Consider the following 13,131-nt stretch of genomic DNA (forward strand, 5'->3'; position numbering starts at 1 on the left):
TTGGCTCCAGTGAGCTAGGATCCAGAGCCCAAGTTTGGTCACCAAAGGGACCAGCTGAGGCATTTCTACCTCAGGCCCCAGTGGCAGCTGTCAACAGCGAAACTTCTCCAAATATACTGCTGCCTGCAACAGAACTGGTAGAACAACAAGCCAAGAGACTCAGGTTGGCCCCTAAGACTACCTTCATCCCAACTGGGGCGGGGCTCCCTCCTGACATATCCCCATCTATGAGGTTTTGGACATCAGAGGCAAACAGGCTGAATCGCAGTCTCCATGAGGATACTCCTTGTGGGGTTCCTTGAGAAATATTCCAATCAGACCAACACACAGAAGATTCCTGTGGTTTTGTTACACCAACTGCCATTAGGAGTACAAGGCCCTACCATTCAATTTGGCTTCAGCCCCCTGGATGTTTACAAAGGTCCTGGTGGCCTTAGCGGTGTATCTTAGGAGCATGCCGGTTCGACATTTTGATACAATCCTTGTCTCAACAGCAGGCAAAGCTAGCTCTACGAACCATGCTCTGGGTCCTTCGGGATCATGGCTTCTCGGTCAATCTGGGCAAAAGCCACCTAACACCAACCACTCATCTATTGCACCTGCGTGCCATTGACAGGTGAGGTTTTCCTCTGGCCAGAGCATCAAGTCAATATCGGGGACTAGTCAAAACAGACTTGGACACTCAAAAGAGTTCCTTTGGCTCAGTTATCTAGCTTCTGGGCAAAATGATTTCCTGCATTGCAATAGTCCCTTGGGCAGGCTTCCATGCCAGGACTTTGCAATGGTTTTTGCTCCCATACCAGAGAACCAGCAGGAGCAACTCCAGTGCAAAGGTTTTGGTCCCGCCAAGGGTTCTTCAGTCGCTACTCTGGTGGACTTCCAGAAATATCACCAAAGGCTGCCCCTTCTGGGAGCTACATCAACTGACAATTACTACCAATGCCAGCCTCTTGGGCTGGGGGGCTCATTGTCAGTCCTTGATGGCCCAGGGTTGCTGGTCATGAATGGACCTAACATACAACATCAATTGGCTGGAGCTCAGAGCAGCACACCTGGCCCTTTGCAAGTTCCAGAATGAGATCCAGGACAACGTGCCCTCCTCCTGATGGACAATGTGGCCATCAAGGGCCACATAAATCAGCAGGGGGGCACGCATTCCAAGTCCCTCATGGCGGAGGCAGAATGGCTTTGCTGCTGGGCAGAGAGACATCTTCACTCCATCAAGGCGAAACATATTTTGGGATTGACCAATGTTCAAGCAGACTGGTTGAGCAGGGCCACTGTCAACCATTCCGAGTGGTTCCTGCACCCGAGCCTCTTCCGGGAGTTGTCAGATCAGTTCGGCCAGCTGATCCTGGACCTCTTTCCCTCGCCGTTAAACAAGCAACTGCTGACATTGTATTTAAGGTTCCCAGCTTAGGGAGCAGAGGGAGTCAATGCACTCTGATGCCCTTGGCCCCGGGGCCTCCTCTACGCCTTTCTCTAATACCCAAGTTAATCAGGAAGTTGTTAGAGAAAACTGAAAACTCCCTAGAGGGTAGTTAAATGCCATTTTCTACTTGTATCCCTCTTTTATGGGGACTCAGTAGTAGACTTCTCTCAGATCTAACTTGGTAAAGACTGCCTTTGGACAAGTGATTTAGCAAGTCCTTCATTAGGGGGAGGGGGTATGTGTTTTGTATGCACATAGCATTCAAGCCACAGAAATCCATGCATAATCAGAGAGCACCATCTTCTCTTTAAATAATACTGGGGCTGCCAACCTAGATTTTGCTGGTTCAATGAACCCCTCTGGCTAAGTTGGTATCAATGTATTTCCTCAACTCAGTCATTCTGGGTAGCTTTGCCCCAGGTTCTAATTCGATGGCACAATCAGTGGCTCGATGAGGGGGGAGGATGTTGCATTCCTTCTCACTAAATGCATCAGCTAAGTCTCTATTCTTTAGGAACCTGGGATTTGTCTGGAGGAGAGTCTGAAACAGTAGCTGCTGCTTCTGGCTTTGGGTCCCTGTTGATTGGCAGTCTTTTATCAGGAGGCATGGGGCACAGCGGCCCGATGTCAATTATGATTTTCCGATACCCATCTTCCCATTTAATGGTAGGGGCCCATTTGTCAAGCCACGTAAGTCCCAATATGATAGATTCTGACATTTTTGGAGCTACTATAAATCGTATAAGTTCACGATGTCTCCCCATTTCTAATCTGATCAGTTCTGTAATTTGAGTGGCTGGGGCTCCTCCAATTAGCGTTCCACCTACTTGTTCAAACTTGATTGGGCATTTCAGGGCTTTATTTTTTATCCCTAATTGCTCAATAATTCGGAGCCCAATTAGACATCTGGAACATTTTGTATCTATTACTGCTTCGAATTCCCCAAACTCCCCAGTCTCAGGCACCACCAACTTCACTTTAATTGAAAAGTGGGGGGATGGCTGCACTCACCATGGGTTCCTCTTCATCATTTGCCTTTCCGGGAAGGGTTTCTTTGGCTGAGGTTCCTCTCTTCTGTGGGGAGGGGAACCTGTACGGCTTGTCTGGCAAACTGACTGGTCTCTGGGGGCTTCCGTAGAGCTCTCCTACCTCTGGCAGCTGTAGTGGGCCTTGGTTGCGGGACTGGTGCAGGAGCCAGACACTTGGAAGCCTGATGACCCTCTTGACCACAATGGTAGCATTTGATAATTCCTGTAGGTTGGGTAGGAGCGACTTCAGTAGGATTAGTCAGAGGATGTCTGGCCAAAATTCTCCTAGGGGACCTCTCAGAGGGAGGTTTCTGGTGTGGGTGAATTTCTCTACCTAGAACAATGGACATGGTATACCAGCCTTGCAGTCACTCTGGTACCCCTCGGCTTTTCTGACTTCTTAATAAATGGCTTCTTTAAAATAGTGCAGAAGTATTCTGTCAGGCATGAGATTTCCTGTGACTCGTCTGAAGTCCCACACAAAGTATTTTATAGGTTGATTACCTTGCTTCATCACTTTTATTGTGTCTTCATTTTCACCTATTCTGTCAGGGTCTTCAAATCTAGCCTGGAGCAGCTCAACAAATGCATCTGCATCATTTAGCTCCGCAGCTCCCTTGTTGTATAGCTGAGCTATTCAGGTGGAAGTGTCTCCTTCATTCATCCCATCTGTAATCGCAGAAACGGGTGTTAAGGAACACCAACGGGTGTTAAGGAAAACAAACTAAACAGAACGTGCAGCGAAGTCAGATAGGAAGACAAGTAAATGTGTGAGATAAGTTTTCTAGTTAACACGCAGTAAAAATACAGATACGCTTGTGCTATCAAAAATATTGTTTATTCCATTTAAGAATTATAGCATAGTCAAAATAACGGTCCATTAGTCATATATCAATTTCAGTCAAGTCTTGTCGGGGATACTCTATTTGCAAAGTCCGTGTTGAATAGCCTATGTCAGTGCACTTACAATAAATCAGTCAAATTCTTTATCTTCTCTCCGTTGAGAAAAATCAACACTCCTTTTTCTCTCCCCGTTCAGCAAGAACGCAGTCATCAATCCATCCAGTAATTAGGGATCATTAAGCCAGAGAGAGAGAGCTGCAATTGCCTCGCTTCTTATATAGTGCTTTTACAACCACACCCTTAATTACATTCTTGCAGTTAAAGTTACAAACACTTTAACTAACAAACCATGATACCATATTTATTATTTTTACCCAAACCAGTTAGGGTAAACAATGTTATCCCTAACACTTAAGTCGCAATTTGTTTCGTATTGGTCTACATATTAATCTATATGAGCCCAGATTCGGCTGAGGAAATAAGCAAGTTTTTCAGTGTTCCCATCAAATGTCGCTCTAAACCTTGGTGGTGCTGGTCTCGCTGGTGGAATCGCTATGGCAACTGGCAGTGGGCCAGGGACCTGCTGGGGCGTTGCTGTGGGTGGCAGGAAGGGGGCCTGCAGGGGCGCCGCGATGGGTGGCAGCTGAGCTGGAAACTGCTGTGCCACTGCTGCTGGCTGCTGGCTAGGGGCCGGCTGCTGAGCTGGCTGTTGAGTTGGAAAAGGGGGTGGGTGGCTGCAGCCTGCTGCTGGATCTGACCCCATTACTCCACCGGGAGTGTTGTAGCAAATTGGCCCTATGGTGGTCCCAAAGAAGGTGGTGCAACTGGTGCTGGCATCCACTGGCATTGGACCTACCCATTGTTGTGGTTGGCAGAGGTATCAGACAGTGAGGATGAAAGGGAACCAGTCAGGGAGTCAGGCGAGGACTTGGATGAGGGTCCTGTATCCGATGCAGGGATGGGGCCAGGACCATCTGAGAGTGGGGTGCTGCCTTCAGAGCTTTCAAAGTCTGGCAGCAGCAAAGCAGAGGACCCTAGGGAGCCTGTTCCCAGTGCGCATGTGTGTAGAGCTGCTAGAAGGCGAGATCAGCTGAAGCAGAAGGGGTGACTCGGGAGTAAGGCTGGGAAGTGATTGCTCCTCCCATAAGGGATAAAAGTCAGTCCTCAATGACAAAGAGTTTTGCAGGAAGCAAAGCAGTAATGTCCAAGTCCTTCATGAAGTTCTGTACTCTGATCGGTTTTTTCTAGGTTTTTGGGTTGGTTTATGTTAGGCCTTAATTGGTTTGTTGGCAGCATTCAACAGCACTGAAAAGCATGCTCTTATCTGGAAGAACTGTGTATAATTAGTTTTGGCTGGAAATGCAAGTAATTCCCAGCGTCACATTAAAAAAGGTTTTACTTTTAAATTCAGCACCCATTAAGTTTGACGAAGCCTGGGTCAGAACACCCATGACCAGAATAGAATCCCCAGCCTGGGGGAATACATTCCGCAGAAGGTAGCATCAGGGTTGGCTGAAGAGGGGGGCCAATTGGAGGGTTCAGCATCCCAAATGCTGGCTGCATCTGCTGTCTCTCCCCTGCTACTTGCCTCTGCCATGCTGAGCTGATTCTCCGGTCATTTCTCGCTGAGTGGAATGAAGCCGATGCCACGCTGGTTCTACTGCCAGGTCCCAGATCAGGAAAAGTGAATGTGGGTTGCGCTAAGTTCCATCTTGGTTGGGGAGGTTGGGACTGTTGGACATAACTTCCCACTTCAAGTTGCTCAAAATACCAACGATTAGCTTCGAGATGGAGGCAACAGATTCCAGTCTCAAGAGCTGTTGGACCTGAAAAGCCCCACGCCTCTCTATTCTGACTCGTGGGCTGGCTTCGCTGGGCTGGAGTAGGAATGATGTTCTGGCGGCCTTTCTTCCGGTCCCATCTCTGGAGTTGGATCAGTCTAGCAACTTTTCCAGAAATTGGTTTCCTTCGGCTGAGTGCCTAGGCTTCGTCTCTCCTCTGCAGCTTCAATGGCTCGCACAAATTCTTCAGAAGGAGGATACCGGGTCTTAATTAGTTCTCCAGTATCCTGTACCACCGCTCCTTCTGTGAGCTCCTCCTTCTTCTCCATCTTCTCTGAGTCTTTGCACTGCCCGAACTTCAGGTCGGTACTGGGGTTCAGCACCCCGGACAGCCCCCCTTTCAGGGTGCTGGTAGCTATTTGGAGATTCGAGATAATGTCAGCATTCCATAAAAACTCAACTCCAACAGATAACTCCAAACCAGACATGTTCTCAAAGTTCCCTTTTATTAGAGTAGTAAACTGGCACATCTGGGAAATCCCAAATCTGAAAGTCCCGGATTTGCCTCCAATAAATAAAATATTACAAATCCACCCCCTGCTCCCATCATTCCATTACATGCCCCAATCACCATTTGTCCCAACTTGAGACATCCCTTCTACTACTACTCAGCCAGGTGCAGGAACAACATGACGACTCTAAAGTACATCTGGCAGATGGTACAGGATAATAAAAACAAGGACAAATAGGCTGAAAAATAGCTTCTATTCCAGGGCAGTAACTCTATTGAATTCTACTGTATAGTGCAATATTAATGCGATATCAGGGGTTTTCATTTCAATGTATATAATGTGAAGGATGTGTGTTTGTGTTTATTTTCAGTCATAATGTACACTGAAGATGGTATTTAATTTCATTGTACAAAGTGCAATGACAATAAAGTAGCATAACTAACTAAAGAAGAATGCTATTATGTCTAACCACATATGCTCCATGAAATTCCCCACTCCCATCTTCCCAGGCTCAAGAATGTGGCAGCGTTCTGGTCTCTTCTGGTACTAATATAGCTTCCAAAGCTGATAGTTGGTTCTTATCCGATATGCCCATTCTCTGGATGCTGTGATAAGCAACCAGCCCCATCCAGATGGCCGTCTGGTTCTGGTTCTGGTCCTAGTCAAGATCTGAATGAGCAATGGGGAACAGAACGAACAATGGTGTAACCTACCACTTCGACTTCACCAAAAGTGGGGACAAGTATCAAGGAGGCAGGTCCTTAGAACTTTGCTCAGCCTATCGAACAGCAAGACAGAAGCATTACCCTGGCCTGGATGCCTGTCACAGCACCCAGAGAATGGGCGTATAAGGTAAGAACCAACGCCCCTTCTCATATCTAGACTGTATTTGCCCATATGGATACCAAATTATATCAATCCCTTGCTCATTCAATTCTTGTTTAGTTTTGAGCTTACCCTTTTCATTCAAGATATCTTTATATCTAACGATGTTCCCTATATTAATATTAGGATGAATGAGTGCTTCCATTGTCAAAAGCCAAACTGGTGTCTTCAGATAACGCTGTTCTCTAATTTTTTCCCATACTAACAATAAAGCATTCCTTATATAATGTCTTTGAAAGTAACTGTATCTTATTTTTCCTATACCATAAGAAGGCATGCCAACCCAGTTGCAAATCGTGCCCTTCCAAAGTCAATAATCTTGTGTTCCTCAGTACAATCCATTATTTCATCCACATTAACACCGCGGTATTAACTCAATAATAAAACGTAGTATAATTCCCAATTTGGTAATCCAAAACCACCTCTACATCATGCATCCTTCAACATTTTTAAGTTAATTCTTGTTTTTCTTCCTTGCCAAGTATATTTTACTATTATTTTGTTAAGATCCTCAAAAGTATTTTTTTCTCCAATTTTATCAGAATTATTTGAAACAAATAAAATAGTCTCGGCAGTATATTCATTTTAATTGTAGCTATTCTTCCTATTAACAATAGTTGTAAACTTTTCTATTTTTCCAAATCTATCTTAATTTGTTGTAACAGATTATAATAGTTACCTTCCTTGATCATCATGCATCTTGCTGTTAATTGAATCCCTAAATATTTTACTTTCTTAGTGATCTTAATATCTAGTCTTTTCGTTAACTCTTTTTTTTGCTTCTCTAATATTTTTCACTAGAATCTTAGTTTTTTCTGTTTATTTTCAATCTTGCCACTTCACCATACTCTTCTATTTTGAAAAAAAATTAGGCCCTGTTTCTTGTGAATTTCTTCTTCTAAAATGAAGACTAAATTGTCTGCAAATGCCTATAATTTATAATTCTTTTTTATTTCCATGCTTTTTATCTCCTTATCTTGTCTAACATATCTGTTTAATACTTCCAGTGTCAATGCAAATAATAACGGCGACAAGGGGCAACCCTCTCTTGTACCCTTCTTAATGTTAACCTTTTCAGTCATATCCTCATTCACCATCACCTTTGCAGTTTGTTTATAATACATTGCCTTAATCATCTTAATAAATCACTCTCTAGAGTCCATATCTTTAGTTGTGCTAGCATAAATTGCCAGTTCACATTATCAAACACCTTCTGCACATCAAGGAAGATCAATCGCATTTGCTTCTCTGGGTGCGCTTCATAGTATTCCAACGTATTCAAAATTATTCTCATGTTATGTTTAATTTGTCTCTTAGGTAAGAACCCATTTTGATCTGAGTGTATGAATTGATTTAAAAATCTCTTTAGTCTTTCTGCAATTGAAGCAAATATCTTATAATCTGCATTCAATAAGGATATTGGTCTATAGCTTTTTTATCCGTTGCAAGTCTGAGTCTTCATTCAGAAGGTATTTAATTTCATTGTACGAGGTGTAATGACAATAAAGTAACCTAACTAACTAAAGAAGAAGAGCCCGCAGGTCTGCCCCATTGAGCCCGCTGCACTGGAGGGACTTGCCCAAGCAAGTCTGAGCGGAGTGGTGCAGCAGTCAATGGGGTGAGCCTGCATGGCTGGTGCCTAGAACACGGCAGCGGTGGCGCATTGGAGAAGCAGAGCAAAGACAGAGGTAGGTAATTTTTGCTGCAAAAAACCTCCAGACGCCACTTGTTTTTTTTTAGTGCGGCTGGACTCCAGCTACACCAAAAAAAACACACAGCATTTGGATGCTTTTCGGAGCGAAAATTACCGACCTCCGGCATTGCTTGCTCCGCTTCTCCAACGTGCCGCTGTAGCCGTCAGCAATTGTTGCGCATGCATGCCATATCCCGCATGCGCAATAAGGACTGACTGGGCAGGGAATGGAGGAGTGGGCGGAGAGGAGCAGGGCCAGCCAGGGGACATTTTACCGGTTCTCCAAACTACCGGGAACAGTAATGAATCGGTAGAATCCCACCCCTGAATTGCGCCCTGCAAGGGGCCCACCTCCAGCGCTCCCCTGGTGCCTCAGCATGCCCCTGCTGGCCCCCTTGTCTCTTACTGCACCCCTAAGGTATTTCACCGCCCCCCAGCGGGTGGTACCGCCCACTTTGGGGACCACTGCCTTACACCCTTTCAAGGTTAATCGTTCTCCAAACTGCTGCATCTTTTGCAAAACTCTGAAGCTGGCATGAACAACTTTCTGTGCAAGAGATGAATGCATGAATCATGTTGTGCCACATTTCCAAATGTTTGGGCACATTGAAACTTTTGGCCCTGCAATACATAAAGATTATCCTGTTTTATGCCTGTGCACATACACTCCCATTTCTTTTTATGAGACATCTCCCATTTACAAATGTGGTCTCGAACCCTTCTTTGTCTAGATTGGGGACACTAACTAAATTATGCTCCATTTCAGGCACACATAATATGTTATTAAACTTTTCCTCCAGACATGGAAACAGTGTACTGTCCTTTGCTGTGACTTTAGCCTTCTGGCCATTTGTTAAGGCTACTGCATCTCCTCCAGCTGGATCTATTCTGAAAAACAATTTTGAATTATTAACAATTGTTTGACTAGCCCCATTGTCTATTAAACATTTGTCTCTGCTATTACAATAGCTAAGTTGCAACAGCAGCTTGTCCATCAGTTGTTTTTCTTCCTTGCAAACAATCTTTCTTCAAATGATTCTTATCACCACAGATGAAACACCACTGTTCTTTTTCTTTCTCTTTCTTTACAGAAAATCTTTGCTGGGCTCTCTGGTCTTTGCAGACGTCTTGTCTGTTGCTTTTTTCTCTCTGCTCCTTGGGCCCCCACCTCAGGAATTTCTCCTTGTGGCTTTTTCTAAAATCGTGCTTGTTTTCTTCAGAAAGCAAGCAGCCTTTAAGGGCTTCCATTCATAAGTCCTGTTCTGGTTTGTATTCAAAAACAGCTGAGACAATGTCCCACATTTCATTAAGACTGTTTAATCCCTACGACACCTTCTGAGATTCAGGAATCTGCATTCCATGCTGTTCCAACTCAATAAATAAAGCCTGCATGTGCAGCAAATGCTGCTCAACATTCACTTGTGGCTGCAGCCTGGCTCTGTGCATTGTTTCGACAATTGCACAATATTGCCCGCTGACGCACTTACATGCACACTTCTCAATTTCAGGCAACCTCATTTGCAGTCTTTAAATCAGCTACATTCAGGAATTGTTCATCTTCTAAGCTTAAGATGATGTAGGCCAGTGCCTTATCATGCTGCCTTTGATCTGCTGCTGCTAATGGTGCCTGGGGTGGATTAATAACAATATCCCAGAGCTCCTTAGCCTTCAGGAAGCATTCAAATTTTGTAGCCCAAACAATATAATTCTTCTGTCCCAATTGAGGCAAAGAGCTCTCCTTGAACTCAACAGCCATCCTGCAAGCCTTCTCATTTTTGCTCTCTTTTCCTTTTAACACAACAGGCTGTCCTTCAGCTTAATTACAGTTCAGTCTTACTGTGTCCTTGGTGTACTCTGGGCCCACAAGTAAATAATTCAGTAGGATTCATTTATAGAAGACACTATAAATATAATAATATTTATACAATACAATAATATAAAACATGATTCATGTATACAATACTCATGCAGCTGTTACAACGTGGTAGCAAATACAAGAACAAGAAGCAGAAGCAAGCAGAACCATCAGGATCACAGAAGCAATATGTTACAGAGCAGTTACCCTAAGCTACACCCAGTCTCCAAGCAATCTAGCATGGCTCACAACAGCTGCTGTTTCTTAGTCACCAAACAGTTCCCATTGACTGACTTGTTATTTATGTCTATTCCAGCTTATAATTTCTTATATACTACAGGATGGTAGGTGGAGCTAAGGCCCTGTGAGGAGCCAATCAAGGAATTCCCACCAAAATTTTGAGGTGAATTGTATCCCACTGACTGAGATGATGCGCTTTGGGATTCCATGCAGTCGGTAGATATTTTGTATGAACAACTTTGCCAGGTTTCAAGTAGAGTGAATATTTGGGCATGGCATGAAATGTGCCTGCTTGGAGAATAAGTCCCTTATGGTCCAAATTACAGTGTTCCCCGCACTCTCTGGCAAGTTCACAATAAAATCCATGGAGATTTCCTGCCAGGGGTTTATTGGGTCGTTGACAGGCTGCAGTAGCATGAGGGGCTTCCTGGGCATTTGTTTCATTGAAGTGCACATAGGACAGCTGGCCACATAAGCTTCTATGTCCTTTTTCACCTTAGGCCACCAGAGTTGTTTCTTCACTAGATACAGGGTTTTCATGAACCCAAAATGTCCTGTTGCCCTTGTATCATAACTCCTCTCTAATATTTAAGTTGGCTGGCTTGGACATATGTTTTGGCATCTTTCCACACCAGCCCCTCCTTCACAGATTTGTCTTTGTGCTGCTGAAACCACTCACCTCTTATTAGGGCATCTTTTAAGGGTCTTGGGCTGGCTCCGGCTGGGGCTTTGCTTTTTGGGTACTGCATGCTGCTTGGATGGGATGATGGGTGTCACCACTGCCTCTCATGTGCTATTGTACTGTGGCATGCAGGAAAGGGCATCTGCAAGGAAGTTTTCCCCCCCTGACAGATATTGGAGTGTGAAGTTGAACTGGTTAAAGTATTGAGCCCACTGGACCTACTTAGGGGATAGATGGTGGGTCTTCTAGGTCTTCTAAGCCACTTCTAGGTTTTTATGATCATCCAGCCCTCAAAGAGGATCTTGCTGCCATCCAGGAACTGTCTCCATGTCAGAAGAGTCCATCGGACTGCGTAAGCCTCTTTTTCCCAGATAGCCCAGTGACTCAGTGTCGGACAACTCTGAGGCATTTAGGTGCATAGTTGTAATTCCCCTTAGGCATTCCTTTGGAGTAGGACTGCCCCCACTGCTACATTGCCTGCATCTACCTGTATTACAAATGGCTCCTCTGGGTCAAGGTGTTTCAGGACAGGCTCTGAAACAAACAGGTGCTTCAACTTTTCAAAAGCAGCTTGGCAGTCCAGGAACTGGTAGGTTTTTGTTTCACCACTCCCCCTGTCTTTAGCAAATTTGTGATTGGTAGGGCTATCTGGGCAAAGTTCACAAAGCCCAGAAAACTCTGTAGTTGCCTCCTTGTCCAAGGGGGTTCCCACTCTAGTATTGCCTTCATCTTACTGGGATCCATCTCCATTCCCTCATGGGGGATCCAGTATCCCAGGTAGTCTAAGCAGTCTTGTGGAATTTGCACTTAGACAGCTTTGCATAGAGTTGGGCTTCCTGCAGTTTCCTGAGTACAGCTCTGACTAGTTTCATGTGTTTTTCAGGGATCTTGGTGTATATAAATATATCGTTCAAGTACACCAAGAGTCCTTTGCACACAGGTGTTTGTGCAGGACCTCATTTATCAGTTGCACAAATACTCCCAGATAGCCCTACCTTGCAGCCTGAATGGCATTACTCGGAACTGATAGCAATAGTACTTAGACTTATATACCGCTTCACAGTGCTTTACAGCCCTCTCTAAGCAGTTTACAGAGTCAGCATATTGCCCCCAACAATCTGGGTCCTCATTTTACCAACCTCTGGAAGAATGGAAGGTTGAATCAACCTTGAGTTGGTGAGACCCGAACTGCCAAACTACCGGCAGCCAGTGATCAGCAGGAGTAGCTTGCACTCTAACCACTATGCCACTGCAGCCTAGGGAGCGATTAAAAGCTGTTTTCTACTCGTCACCTCCCTTAAATCCTCACTCAGTAATACTCCTCCCTCAAGTCCGGCTTCATGAATAGGTTTCCCTTTGCCAAATAGCCTAGCATGTTCCTCATAAGAGAGAGAGGATACATCATCTCCACGCATATGCAGATCAGCCTCCTATAGTCAATGCACAGTCTGAGGGACCTGTCCTTTTCTTTGAAAAGCACTGGAGTCGCCATTCACGATTTTGCTAGCTGGATGAACCTCCTCACTATGTTCTTGTCTAAACGCTTGGAGCTCACCCATCTCTCTGGGGGTCATAGAGTACATTTTTGGCTTAGGCAGTTTGGCCCCTGGCATGATCTCTATTGCACAGTCCATTGGTCAATGAGGTGGGAGCACATCTGATTCCTATTTGCTAAAAAACCTCAGTTAGATTGTGATACTCTCCTGGAATTGGGGCTCTAACCCACCGCCTCATCTCAATGTATTCAAGATTTATGCTTTCACTTTTGTAGCTGCACGTGGGTGACTCTTTACACTTTCCCTGGCTCTTGCTAATTAGCGGCTCTCCTATGCACTCATCACTATCTATTCCAGCTCACAGAGGGATTCCACTTTTTCCATCATGTTAGTCCTAGGACCATGGGCTCAGTCATCCTGGAAACTAAAATAAACCTAACAATCTCTACTTGAGTCCCCGCTTTGAGCTGAACTGGCTTGGTTAGGCAGGTGGCTGGCTCACGCTTTGTTATTGACCCATCTAGTTGGAAAAAAGCCATGGGTCACCTCAGTCCCAGCCTCTTCAGCATCTGGGTGCTCACCATAATGCTGGGATGGCCCCACCTTGCCCTTGAGGAGAATACAACAATCTCCACCCAAGCTGTCATGGGGTTAATGGTGCCACTTATCCCCTTGCTGTCACTC

General features: G+C 44.9%; 1 protein-coding gene and 1 pseudogene across 2 annotated transcripts in view; one reads left to right on the plus strand and one right to left on the minus strand.

Moving 5' to 3' along the window:
- The window catches only part of RPS6KA3 (ribosomal protein S6 kinase A3), a 76,296-nt gene that overhangs the window by 41,539 nt on the left and 21,626 nt on the right, over positions 1-13,131 (plus strand). The window lies entirely within an intron of this gene.
- On the minus strand, positions 2,460-3,124 carry LOC148130526 (uncharacterized; annotated as a pseudogene).

Source organism: Notechis scutatus, chromosome 5 (assembly GCF_049901735.1).
Source record: "Notechis scutatus isolate UNSWTSFEM ecotype Mainland chromosome 5, rNotScu1.2, whole genome shotgun sequence".
Classification (NCBI taxonomy): Eukaryota; Metazoa; Chordata; class Lepidosauria; order Squamata; family Elapidae; genus Notechis; species Notechis scutatus.